The sequence below is a fragment of the Aplidium turbinatum genome, chromosome 5 (assembly GCF_918807975.1).
Source record: "Aplidium turbinatum chromosome 5, kaAplTurb1.1, whole genome shotgun sequence".
Lineage (NCBI taxonomy): Eukaryota > Metazoa > Chordata > Ascidiacea > Aplousobranchia > Polyclinidae > Aplidium > Aplidium turbinatum.
This window is the reverse complement of record NC_137476.1, coordinates 14,652,783-14,665,120: the sequence shown is the minus strand read 5'-3', so window position 1 is coordinate 14,665,120 and position 12,338 is coordinate 14,652,783. Positions and strand designations below refer to the sequence as shown.

The following is a 12,338-nucleotide window of genomic DNA, read 5'->3' as shown; positions in this document are numbered from 1 at the left end:
AAATAAACCACCGTCCTGTACAATAAACTATGGTAAAAGCAACTAGCAGCTGTGATATTCACTAGGCCTATTTTTTCTTTTGCTCATTGTACCCTACTATTGTGACTTGCTTACATTTATTACGCAACAAGTAAACTGTGATATTCACTAGGCCTATTTTTTCTTTTGCTTATTGTACCCTACTATTGTGACTTGCTTACATTCATTACGCAACAAGTAAACTGTGATATTCACTAGGCCTATTTTTTCTTTTGCTTATTGTACTATTGTGATTTGCTTACCGTGCATTTATTACCTGCTGTCCTTAAAATGGCGCCAAGGAGACATGCTTACGAAGCGAGTTTAAAGCTTACAGCAATCGAGTATGCAGTAACCCATGGAAATAGAGCAGCTGCAAGAGAATTTAATGTTAACGAATCGATGGTACGAAAGTGGAGAAAGCAAGAAGATGCCCTGTGCCAGGTAAAAAAGAACCAACTGAGTTTTCGAGGACATAAGGCAAGGTGGCCACGTTTGGAGGAAAGAATTGAGCAGTGGGTTATTGAGCAGAGAAGTGCAAGTAGAAGTGTCTCTACAGTCTCTCTACAGTCTCTATTCGGCTGAAGGCAAAAGCTTTAGCATGCGAGTTGGACATTAAAGACTTTCAAGGTACCCCTTCTTGGTGCTTTCGTTTTATGAAGCGGCGCAATCTTTCCATTCGCACCAGAACTACCGTTTCGCAACAGCTACCAGATGATTACCGAGAAAAGCTGATGGTGTTTCGCACCTACTGCACAAAAAAGATCAATGAACAAAACATCCAGCTAAAGCACATCACAAACATGGATGAGGTTCCCCTGACCTTTGACATCTCTGTAAACCGTACCGTCGAAAGAACAGGAGCCAGTGCTGTTAGTATACGGACCACAGGAAATGAGAAGTCATCCTTGACTGTAGTTCTTGGTTGCCAGGCAAATGGCCAGAAGCTACCGACCATGGTCATTTTTAAAAGAAAGACTTTACCAAAAGAAAATTTTCCGGCTGGTGTCATCATCAAGGCCAACCCAAAGGGCTGGATGGACGAAGAGATGATGAGTGATTGGTTACGAGATGTTTACGTGAAGAGAGACCAGACGGATTTTTTCATAAATTGCCATCTCTGTTGATTTATGACTCCATGCGCGCTCATCTGACTGATGCAGTTAAAGCTAAAGTTAAGAAAACAAATTCAGAGCTTGCCGTTATTCCGGGTGGGTTAACCAAAGAACTTCAGCCGCTAGATATTGGTATCAACAGATCATTTAAGGCTAAATTGCAAGTTACGTGGGAGCATTGGATGACAGACGGCGAACACACGTTTACTAAGACAGGGAGACAACGACGAGCAAATTACGCAATTATATGCCAATGGATCGTAGATGCGTGGAGGAATAAACTGTATATACTTGTTTTGATATTTTATTCCACAATATCGCTTTTTAATGTTTGTTTGTTTGAGTTTTTAATTTTTGTTCGTAACCATAAAAAATATTGAGCATTTGATTGATTGAATGAATCTTTATCCTCGAACTGGGAAAGCTTCTTGCAGAGCTTAATCCTTGCAGTTTCGCGTACTTGTAGAAGCTTTGAATCACTGACGCAGGCCCGGTTACCGAGATTGACAGAGTGAAGTTTCTGATTGTTAATATTATTTAATAGTCAATATTATTTTGAGGCAATATTGAAAGATTAGGCTAAAAGCGAATAGCAGAAATTGCAAAATGTGCAGTAGCTTACATGACCTTGTAGACTGTGGAGGCTTTGAATCACTGACGTAGGCCGGGCTACCGAGATTGACAGAGTGAAGTTTCTGATTGTTAATCTTGTTGTCGGGGAGCTATTCCATCCATTAGGTGCCACTGAATGGAGAGCAGTCCTAAACGTGCGTTGCTCAAGCGCACACCCTGAGAGTCGAACCCGCGCCGCTTGATCTTGAAGCTTCCTTGTTCCAGAAGTCACGCGCTAACTAACTGAGTTATCGGGGCGGAAGTTTTGTTCAATGAGCTTTATACGGTAACCCATAATCCTTAAAATACGTTGCGCCTTATAGTCCGGTGCGCCTTATGTATGAAAAAAAACTAATCAAAGCAATTTATTGACAGTGCGCCTTATAGTCGGGTGCGCCTTATGGTCCGTAAAATACAGTATGCCAAATTTCAATCAAATTTATGCCATGCGGTGTAATTTTTTAAAAATTTGCTCATTTGGCATGGAATGACCCTAGTGTAGACTACACGCTCATTGAAGCAGATAGCGATGCAACAGGTACAAACATCTAAGTGTATAAATCAAAGTAGACTAAAACAGATGCCTTGGCCAAATGCTGAAGGTTGGAACATAACCATAGATTTAACAAAGAAAAATAAGCATAAGCTGTAAAGAAAAAAGAGTGTGGTTTACGAAAGCGAGGAAATAAACATGATAAACTAGCATTTTAAAAAGAGAATAATTGTTGTTGTTGTTATCACAAACCCAGATTCATGATTTTCCCAAACTACATTGGAAGGCTGGAGAGCAGCTAGTCTTTTGTGTCATCATCCAAGACATGCAGACCTTCCACTCCGTTAGATAGCTTGAATATCTAAGGTGTGTCATATTTTTTGATTTTTAGAATCTGTATAAATATTGTATTGAATACAATCGTTACAATACTATGACACACCCTAAGTACAATCATTGATGATGTGGTCTGCAGTCAGTTTCTTAGCACCGCATTTACAAACACATTTGCATTGTTGACGGAAAAGGCCTACGCTCATGCAAAGACGGTTGAGGTGCACTCACGTCTGTCTAATAATAAGCAGCAGAAAAAATTTTTTTTTACACAGCTGATGGTGTTGCAGGGAAAAAGTTGCTCGGTGACTTCATCACCAACCAGTCGATTGCTAGTAAATATGAAATTTTCTAGTTGATTTCATTCAATGAGAAGTTGGCCGCCCCTGCTGTAGGCCAACTACCAGGATGGATCATTTTTGCGGTCCACGACATTAAGGCGCGAACAGAATGGCGCGAGACAAAACGGCGCAGAAAAAACAGCGCAGAGATAAAATGGCGCAGAGGCAAAATGGCGCCAAAGTCAACGTAACAAGCTCAGAACCTTTTCCTTATTTTTTTCACATGTTTTGGTCAATTCCTCTTTGTCATGAGTTGCCAAGGGTGGTGGGGGGGAGACTTGTATACCAGCTACAAAAATCCTTATTTAAATATAAACTTTCGTTATGGTTGCAGAGTATTATCGTTCTATACATTGACTTTGGCGCCGTTTTGCCTCTGCGCCATTTTGTCTCAGCGCCGTTTTGTCTCGCGCCGTTTTGTTCGCGTCTTAATGTCCTGCTTCGTCATTTTTGTGTATGAATGTGCTCTGTATAGATATTTTCCATTTGAGGCATGTTTCATTCGAGATATTTTCTTCTGGATTTTTACCGATTATTGCATTACGGTACTCATAGGCGTCGAAATAGGGTGGGCTGGGTGGGCGGCGCCCACCCTGCCATGGAACGAGGGTGGGCAAAATATATTTTGCCCACCCTGTTTTCGTGACACTGATGAAGTGTTCATTATAATTATTTCCGTTTTTGTTAAACGCTGAATTATCCAACCAACTGCAGAGCAACTTCTTGTTTTACGCTATGTCTCTCGCTAGGCATCCGACAGAACAAAGCAATTTCGCAACAACGCTGCATTGAAAAAAGGCGGTACTCACTGCATTCTTGTTGCTACGGCAACTGCCACACGCTGGCAATTCCTGGTGAGAGAAAGCCACGTTTGATCTTTTCTCCGAATGGTCTCACTTTCGTTACGTCACAATCTAACTTCAGTTCCGGGTCAGCGTAAGGGAATACGAATATGACATCATAATGAACATGACAATAAAATAACCGATGCAAACTAAAGACGTACTGAAACAATCGCTTTTTACAAATCTTTCCCCACAAATTTGTTGCTGGGTATAAATTGGGGAACTGCACGATGTTGTCATTTTATCATTGAAAAGTTATACATGAAGCAAAGTCAAACATCTATTCGCGCATTTTTAAAACCAGCTTCCAAAAGGCGTCGATGATCATAACGCTGAAGAAGCCACGTCCAGCACGAATGAACGTAGAGATGATATTGATGAAGAAAGCAGTGCTTCAAGGATGGACAGTGGTAAAGTCAATGTCTCAGGCAATGCATCAGTAGTTGTCAGACCTCGAAACAACTTTTTTTTCCGGCGGCCAAACGTGTCCGACTGAAGCAAGCTGTTCGGCGGCCAAGCACAAGCACATGGCCGCCATCAGAACTTCGACACGCATCAACACACACTCTTCGAAATTAGCACATTTTTACTTCGGCAGAAGCGAAAAATATACTAGAGTAGTCTATCACGACCGCATTGTTTAATTTGTTGTGATGTAATAATACCAAAAGTAGCGATAAAGCGAGCTACAAGACTACGCACGTCGCACGCTGTTACATTAATTCACGTTAAATAACTCATGGGGGGAAAGTAAGTTAATTTTGGGTTGATTCAACGTTCGAGTCAGCACAAATCGATTTAATTTTCCCGCCGGGTTATATTGCATAACAATCAATCAATCATTTTATTTTTCATCATTAACGCGTCCGGGACGAAAAAGATACTAACTACAAAAATCGATATAGAACTACCAGCACGTTAACGAACAGGAAAAGGTGGCAAAACCTTGAAAGGTTTAAAACGTGCCTGAATGAACAATGCCCAATAAGAAAGTTATGTTTGTTTTACATTAATTCGACATCTAGCAACGTTAAATTATCATAAAATAACGTCAATTGCTCAACCAGGTACCGGTAACAAAGTAATAGCTCCCTGCGAGAAGATTGCCTGGAGTTACGTAGGCTATACACGAACATAATTTCGGCACAATTGGGATACTGCGAACAACACAAAGTCTGTTTGATAAAGAACTAGCTGTCAGAATCGGAATCATCAGATGTTGTATCGGAGCACGAGGTTGTCACGTCATCACTGGAATCAGACACACCAAGAGGCTCATCGCTTGGCTGTAAATCTACACCGTCTTTGCCGTTCGCAATGAAGCGTCCACGTTTTGTGGCTTTCCGGATTTAATACCAATCCACAAGCCTCTTTCTTTTTCATAGAGATCCATCAGGGTGTTGACTAAGGAACAAATCTATGGCTGTGCCATAACAACTGGGAGGAATGTCTAACCCTAACCTTACAAGCGCTCGTGTGGCCTCGGCATTTTTATTGCCGACGCTAATGTGCCATTTGCTGACGCTAATTTTGAAGACTGAATATGTCGCATCAATAAAGTGTATTGTGATGTCACTTGCATCCTGCGGATATCAGACATCAGCTGTTTGGTCAATCAATAATGTTAACAATTCAAGCATAGACAGGGTGTATTGTGATTTATCGGATACTTTGACTGCTTTCTAATCCTTTGTGATTATAAGTGGCAAAGTACTTTATTCACAAGGCCGCTTGCGTAAAATTTTTTCAGAACATTATGGCGGACAAATGCGGCTGACGGAAGGGCGAGACCCGGCGGACAAAATGTCGGTTTTTTGTAGGTTAATCGCGGCCATGGCCGCCTTCAGTTTCGAGGCCTGGGTAGTTGTAGAAGACAGCATGAGCCATGAATCTTTAGCTGTTCCATTTGACGTTAGTATGCTGCCGGTGTAACGGCCCAGGAGTTACTGCGGTCCAAAAGTTACCGTGGTGCTGCAGCGTGGCAGTCGAGAAGTGACGTCAGACCACAAATGACCAAAGTTGACCAGAGTTTCCGAAAGCGATACAAAAACAAAAATTTTACAACTAATTTTAATTGATTAGTTGCTCCCAAGCTAATGCATTCCTTTTTATTTAAGATTAATCAATGCTTAAAATTGTCAATGTAACTTTTTGAGCAGTAGGAATTTCAATTATTTTCATAAAAAAAAATAATTCATTATATTTGGCAACCCTGGTAACTCTTGGACTGCGGTCACTCCTGGACCGTTACACCGGATCAGCTTCCGGCTCCGGAAGGTCGTGTGTTGCAAAGGAAGCTTTTTTTCCGAATTCCAGATTCCAGTAGATGCGTCTTAACCCTGATGGTACCTGTTGCTATGACACCTGTCCGAACATTTTGCGGCGAATCCGAAGGCGCCACTTTAAAAATAACAGGTCACGAACTTTTTAGGTCACAAAGGAAAACATAAAAGAAGTTTGTTCAGTTTAGCAGCGCGCATAAGATCGCAAGGCGCAAGAAAGCAAACATCAAACCTATTAAAGCTTAATTGCTGCAGCGACGCTAAACGCAGTCTTTGTGAGAAAGACTAACCATTGCAAATTTGCGAACATACACATTCAATGAAATCTGTTTGAAAACGCTCGCCCACCCAGAATTCCTCTCTTCTAAGAAAAAATCGACGCCTATGACGGTACTCAATTTTCACAATTTTATTTGTACAAATTTATCATATTAATCTGTAATCAGTTATGAGTTATTGCTATTCCTTTATTAAATGAATATATCATACACAGTGGCATACGCAGGATTTTTTGAAGGGGGGGGGAGGCTATTTAAAATGCATTTAGAAATGAAAACAAAGTTTTAAAAAATGCCCGTTTGCTAATACAGACGAAATCGGTTATTCGTATCACCTATTTGCCAGACGTTTTGATATGTTTACAGGCCTCGAAATTCCGGCGGTCATGGCGGACATGACCTCCGGAATGACCTCGAATGTCTGCCGAAGCCGACTCATTGGTCGGTCATAAATGACCGCCGCAAAATTCTTGACAAAAATAGAGCTAATGCAGCAAAAATATATTTTAAATTTGAATTGTTACAATTGTTTGTTTAACGCGAACAAATACGGAGCTGAAACAATAATAGTACAGGTAATTGCTTTAAAGATCACATTAGAGTGGCGTGGTTAACGAGCTGATGGCAAAAGTAGCCATTTTTACATCATTTCAATGCCTTGCAATGTTGCCTTGAAATAAAGTTGTCTGAACTTTTCGGCAGGATCAGGGTTGATCGGTTTAAACCGAGGCGGTTTAAACCGAGGCGGTTTAAACCGCTCGGTTAAAACCGGTTAAAACCTGGTTTAAACCGGGCAGTTTTGACCACCTATTGCTGGTCAAAACTGGTCAAAACCCCTTTAGTGTATGAATCAAGTTGCTTTTCAATTGAATTAAAAGTATTACCCTCCATGTTATTAGTAATGATGTTCAACTATATTTTGTTTTGATCAACATAACCTAAATGCTGGATTTGGAACAAAAAATATTCAACTTCTCTGTTTGTTTTTGATATTTCAATCAGTTGGTTATTTTAATTATGGAGAAAATTCAAATTCTAAAAATAAGTTTCTAATGAACCAAAAAATGCTTGGTAGAACGATGAACAATTTGCACAGCCAACTGAAGTACAAGAATTTATTCCAACAATTTTTTTTATGAATAACATTTGCCATCAAATTTTATCCAGTTAAAATAAAACAATGCGAATGCATATTCTAAGATGCTTTAAAAATTAAAGACAGGATAGTTTATGATTCGTTCTTTGGAGCAAAGTACATGTCAAGCCAAGAAAGGATTATCGGAAAAGGAACAAGTTGTGATGCCTTATGCCTATCTACTTTATGTAGAACACCTCAATTGAACAATTGGAATTAACAAGTCTCTCCAGTATATTCAAATGCTTCATTCACCAGTCAATTTCATCTTTTCCTTCTCCCTCCTCCCTCACCTTCTCCCTCACATTTTCAATGATTTTCTGGCGAACATGATCAAGCAACTCATTACAGGGTTTTGACCAGTCAGGTCAGGGTCCGGTCAGGGTTTTGACCGGTTTAAACCTAGTTTTGACCGGTTAAAACCAGGTTTAAACCGCTTAGTGGTCAAAACTGGGTTTTGACCACTTAGAGATCAACCCTGCCGCAGGATATGTATTCTAATTTAACAATGAGGATTATTGCGTAACATTGATCGTTTGTTAAAAAGAAACGTCACAGAGAAGCAAGTCTCAGCTGGGTTCCGCACGTGCTTAGGCGAATGTGGCGACCTTATTCACGCTGATACTGATAGAAATAGAATTTCTGCACATAAGGAAGGGTGTTAGACTAACACTATTGTGTTAGTTAGTTAACACTAACACTATTGAGTCACTAATGCGCATTTGTCTGGACAGTCCTGACATGGAGATTTACGAACCCGCGCCGGCAGTAATCGCTTGGCACAATGATTCTATAACGCGAGAACCACGGAATAAGTGATCGTACTTGCTTTTTAATAAGGAAATTTGGATTGTTGTTTTCAATTGTGTTTATTGCGTCATTACACGACTGTCATTAACGCACTGATTTATTTGCAAGCAATCTGCTCCAGTATACTTCAGGGTCGGTTAATTAAGCCATCAACCATTGCAGAGTTATCTGTTGTAGAAAATCTTCTTCTACAAACATGACTACACAATATTGTAGTGTGATTTTGTGCAAAATCTACATGCAAAAAATATGTTCGGTTGAGATATTAAATGTCCGCTGAAAAGGCCAGTCCGGTAGGACATGCTTGACCGCCGGAAAAAAAGTACAAATTTCGAGGCCTGCGTTTATGATACACTATACATGTATACAAGGTTCAAAGTTTTCTGATACAAAGTTTTCTGGTTTAAACTTTTGGACACACTTTCCAACCCTTCCCTCTCAAGCCGAAATGATCTGTCCCCATCCATTTCTTGGAAGGCCAGTCGCCGACGGATGACATCAGCATTTAAACCTTTTTTATTGGGAAGTGTGATTATTCCTTTTCTGCTCTTCTGTTTCAATCAAGCCCAGCTGTGCGAAAATTGGTTGTTTGCAGTGCGATGTCTAATTGTCTAGCGTATAAGATTATGACCTGGGATTACAGACACTTGTCCTTGTTTTGATCGCATATGCGTCTGTCTCACCTTTGCTTCATTTCGCCTTTGAACATTGCAGACAATTATGCGAAGCAAAAAAGAGACTTTCTCTTTTCGCTTACTGGTACAATTATACGATTAAATGAATGAAGTATGCAAACTAGAAGCAAATCCTGATACTATTATCCGACTTATTCTTTTAAGCGGTATACGCTTAACCGATGTTTTTACTTAACATTAGAATGGATTAGGTTTGAGATTTCAGGTTTTGATTCAAGTAAACGATTGATACGTGTAAGCGGTACCAGTATACTATTAACTGATTTCGTTTGTAATTACCAGTACCTTATATAATGCTGTGAAAGACTAGCCTAGCACTCGTTTTTTTTTTTTCGTTGAGACTTTTCGGTCATTTGTCCGATATGACTTGAAAAAATTCGGTCATTTTTTATTTATTTTGGTCATTTTTTCTTATGAAAATATTTCCTTTCAAGTAGCTGATACAAACCAAAATTGACTATATTTTTTCGCACATTTTGACCGAATTGACTATATTTTTTTCGGACATTTTGCTAAAAAATCGGCCAAGGACCGAAAAAAACCCAGGCTTAGCATAGGCCCAGCTTGCATTAGCGATATATTTTTTTTAGGTTGCAGCAGCTAGTTTGCTCATTTGGATAGGTTGGTTGACTTACTTAACTCTATGAACCATTCATATAAAGGGTACGTTCATTAGCATAAACAGAATTTTACTGTGGGAGGGGTTTTTCATCATATTTCATATCATATTTTTGGTCATCAAGAGTAGCCTAATGCTACTTTGTAGTCTGACAGAGCTTAAAGTAGTCTGTAACCTATCTTGTTGGTGAAATATACATTCTCAAGGTTTTTCTGTATGTCCTTCCAGGGGTCTGCTACTATTCGGTGAGTCCGATTTGGTGAGTCTGATTCGGTGAGTTCCTAACCTCTAACCCCTAATCCTAACCCCGAACCCTAAAACGGCAATGATAATTAGGCTACGGTACCCGATAATTAAAAAAAAAAATTAAAAAAATCCATCGTTAAGGGATCGGACTCACCAAAATGGGCCATTCCGCCTTCCAGGTGGTCATCTTAGACCCCCAAAATTTACTAATGGGTGATGGCTCTTAGAAATAGCACAAAAAGGTGTTAGGTTGCCACTGCAAACTCTTTCAATGTACAGTAGATAAAAAGTCATTGCTTCAGCAAAGAATAAACGGCTCTAAGACTTTTTAGAGAAAAAAAGTAAATCTGCTGAAAATACAAATCACCTATACATTTCCATCAACACTGAAATTTATAAATTTAACTGATAACTAACTACGGCTGGCAATTTGAGTGAGTAGTGTTTACTTCGGAATTTACAGTATATATATTTTTTTTTCTGGGACACCAACAAAATTTTGCTCTCTTAATCCACTTTTGAAACTATGCTTGCCCAAAACAGCTTGTTATGCAGATAAAATGTGGTTGAGTGAGCAAGAGAATTTGCAAAAATAAAAATTGCAAGACAAGATGACTGAGCCACTAAACAGCTGTAGGCTCCCCCAGCCGGGGGGTAGTTAACATGGTCCTGTGTAAACAAAGGTGCAGTGAAAACTATAATAATTTGATTAACAGGAAATTTCATTACCTTAATTAAAGCATAAATCGAACTTCTCTGTGAAAGAGTTTAAATGTTGAATGCAATTTATCACGGTACAGTACTTTAAACAAACATGCTGCACTCAGCACTTTACACCATCTTGCTCACCCCCAAAAAATCATTCAAAATGCTTTTCGAAATGAAGTGAAATTAAAACGAATGGAAAAACGCCCATTTGCTAATTACAAACGAAATCGGTTAATCGTATCACCTATTTACCATATGTTTTGATACGATTATATGATTGATATGTTTGACCAATTTGCTAAAAAAAGGTTTATCGTGAACTGGTGTAATTGTTGAGAAGATGTCTGTGCTGACTAGGCTACAACGCACATTATAACTGAAACTTCCTACAACTTCTTTACAATTCTGGTTTAAACTTTAAAGAGTTTACTGGTTATGTGTTATCACTATGCTGTATTGTCAGCTGTACGATCAAAGCATTTTTCTTCAAACTGCGGCAATTGGACTTCTTTTCATCTCTCCAATCTCTGTGACGTCACAACGCGAACTTTGATGGCAGAAGTTTTTTTTCAAGCATGGTATTTTTAGCTCCATACCTGCTGTGTAGTTTTAAGTATGAAAGACAGCCTACGAAAATAGAGGAATGGTGGAAAAACGCCGCTCACACTCACTGTTTGTTTTGAAATCACAAAAGTTTTGTTTCAAGTCTTTTGTGCTGTCTCGTAAAATAATTGATTTGCAATGTTCTTCAACTGAACGAAACTGCACAAATGAAATTACGCACTACATTTCACAACAGTAGGCAACTTTTATTCAGTAATTTTAAAAAACTTCTCCAAAGTTTTCTGGTAAAACTTTTGGACATGCTTCCCTCTCAAGCCGAAATAATTTGTTCGCGTCCATTCCATGGAAGGCCAGTCGCCGACGGATGACTTCAAAAGCATTTAAACTTCTTTTTTGGGAAATGTGATTATTCCTTTTGTCTGTTCTTTTGTTTTAATGAAGCCCAGCTGTGCGAAAATTGATTGTTTGCAGTGCGATGTCTAGCACATAAGATTATGACTTGAGATTACAGACACTTGTCTTTGTTTTGATCGCATGTGTCTGTCTCACCTTTGCTTCATTTCGACTTTGAACATTGCAGACAATTATGCGAAGCAAAAAAGAGACATTCTCTTTTCGCTTACTGGTACAATTATACGATTAAATGAATGAATTTGGGTAGAGAGGTAACTCTTTTAAACCATAAACAGACATAACTCAGCAACAACACTACATTTAACATTATAAAAACACTTGCTAACACTAAAACACTAACACAAAAAAACACTAAAAACAATAACATAAAAACACTAACATTATAAAAACAAAAACAAAAAACCAGTGTTTTTTGTTTTTATAATGTTAAATGTAGTGTTGTTGCTGAGTTATGTCTGTTTATGGTTTAAATGAATGAAGTATGCAAACTAGAAGCAAATCCTGATACTATTATCCGACTTATTCTTTTAAGCCAGGGGATCCCAACCTTTTTACGATCTAGTACCACTTGGACGCTCTGTACTGCCAAGCGTACCACTTCTTGCAGAACAACTAATTAGATCGAATCATATTTTATTCAGAATAATAATATTGGCCTACTAAAATAACACTAAAGCACCATAACTAACTTTAATGAGATTTTTGTTTACTGTCCACCAATTGGTCGATGTGCAGTGTAAATTTGCCAACAGCGCATCAAAACTCATTTCCGGGCCAAAATGGCCCGTTTCGGCTAGTCCGATTGGGCTAGTCCCATTCGGCTATTACCC

At 39.0% G+C, this 12,338-nt stretch overlaps 1 protein-coding gene across 3 annotated transcripts in view; it reads left to right on the top strand.

Moving 5' to 3' along the window:
• Positions 1-12,338, top strand: part of LOC145770634 (uncharacterized) — a 68,071-nt gene that overhangs the window by 9,296 nt on the left and 46,437 nt on the right. The window contains exon 1 of one of the 3 annotated variants that reach the window (XM_082582326.1): positions 2,484-2,604. The exons of the other annotated variants lie outside the window; for them this stretch is intronic. The gene's annotated coding sequence lies outside the window, so the exon portion shown is untranslated. Of the gene's footprint in view, positions 1-2,483; positions 2,605-12,338 lie in introns of those variants that run through there. 3 annotated transcript variants of the gene reach the window in all.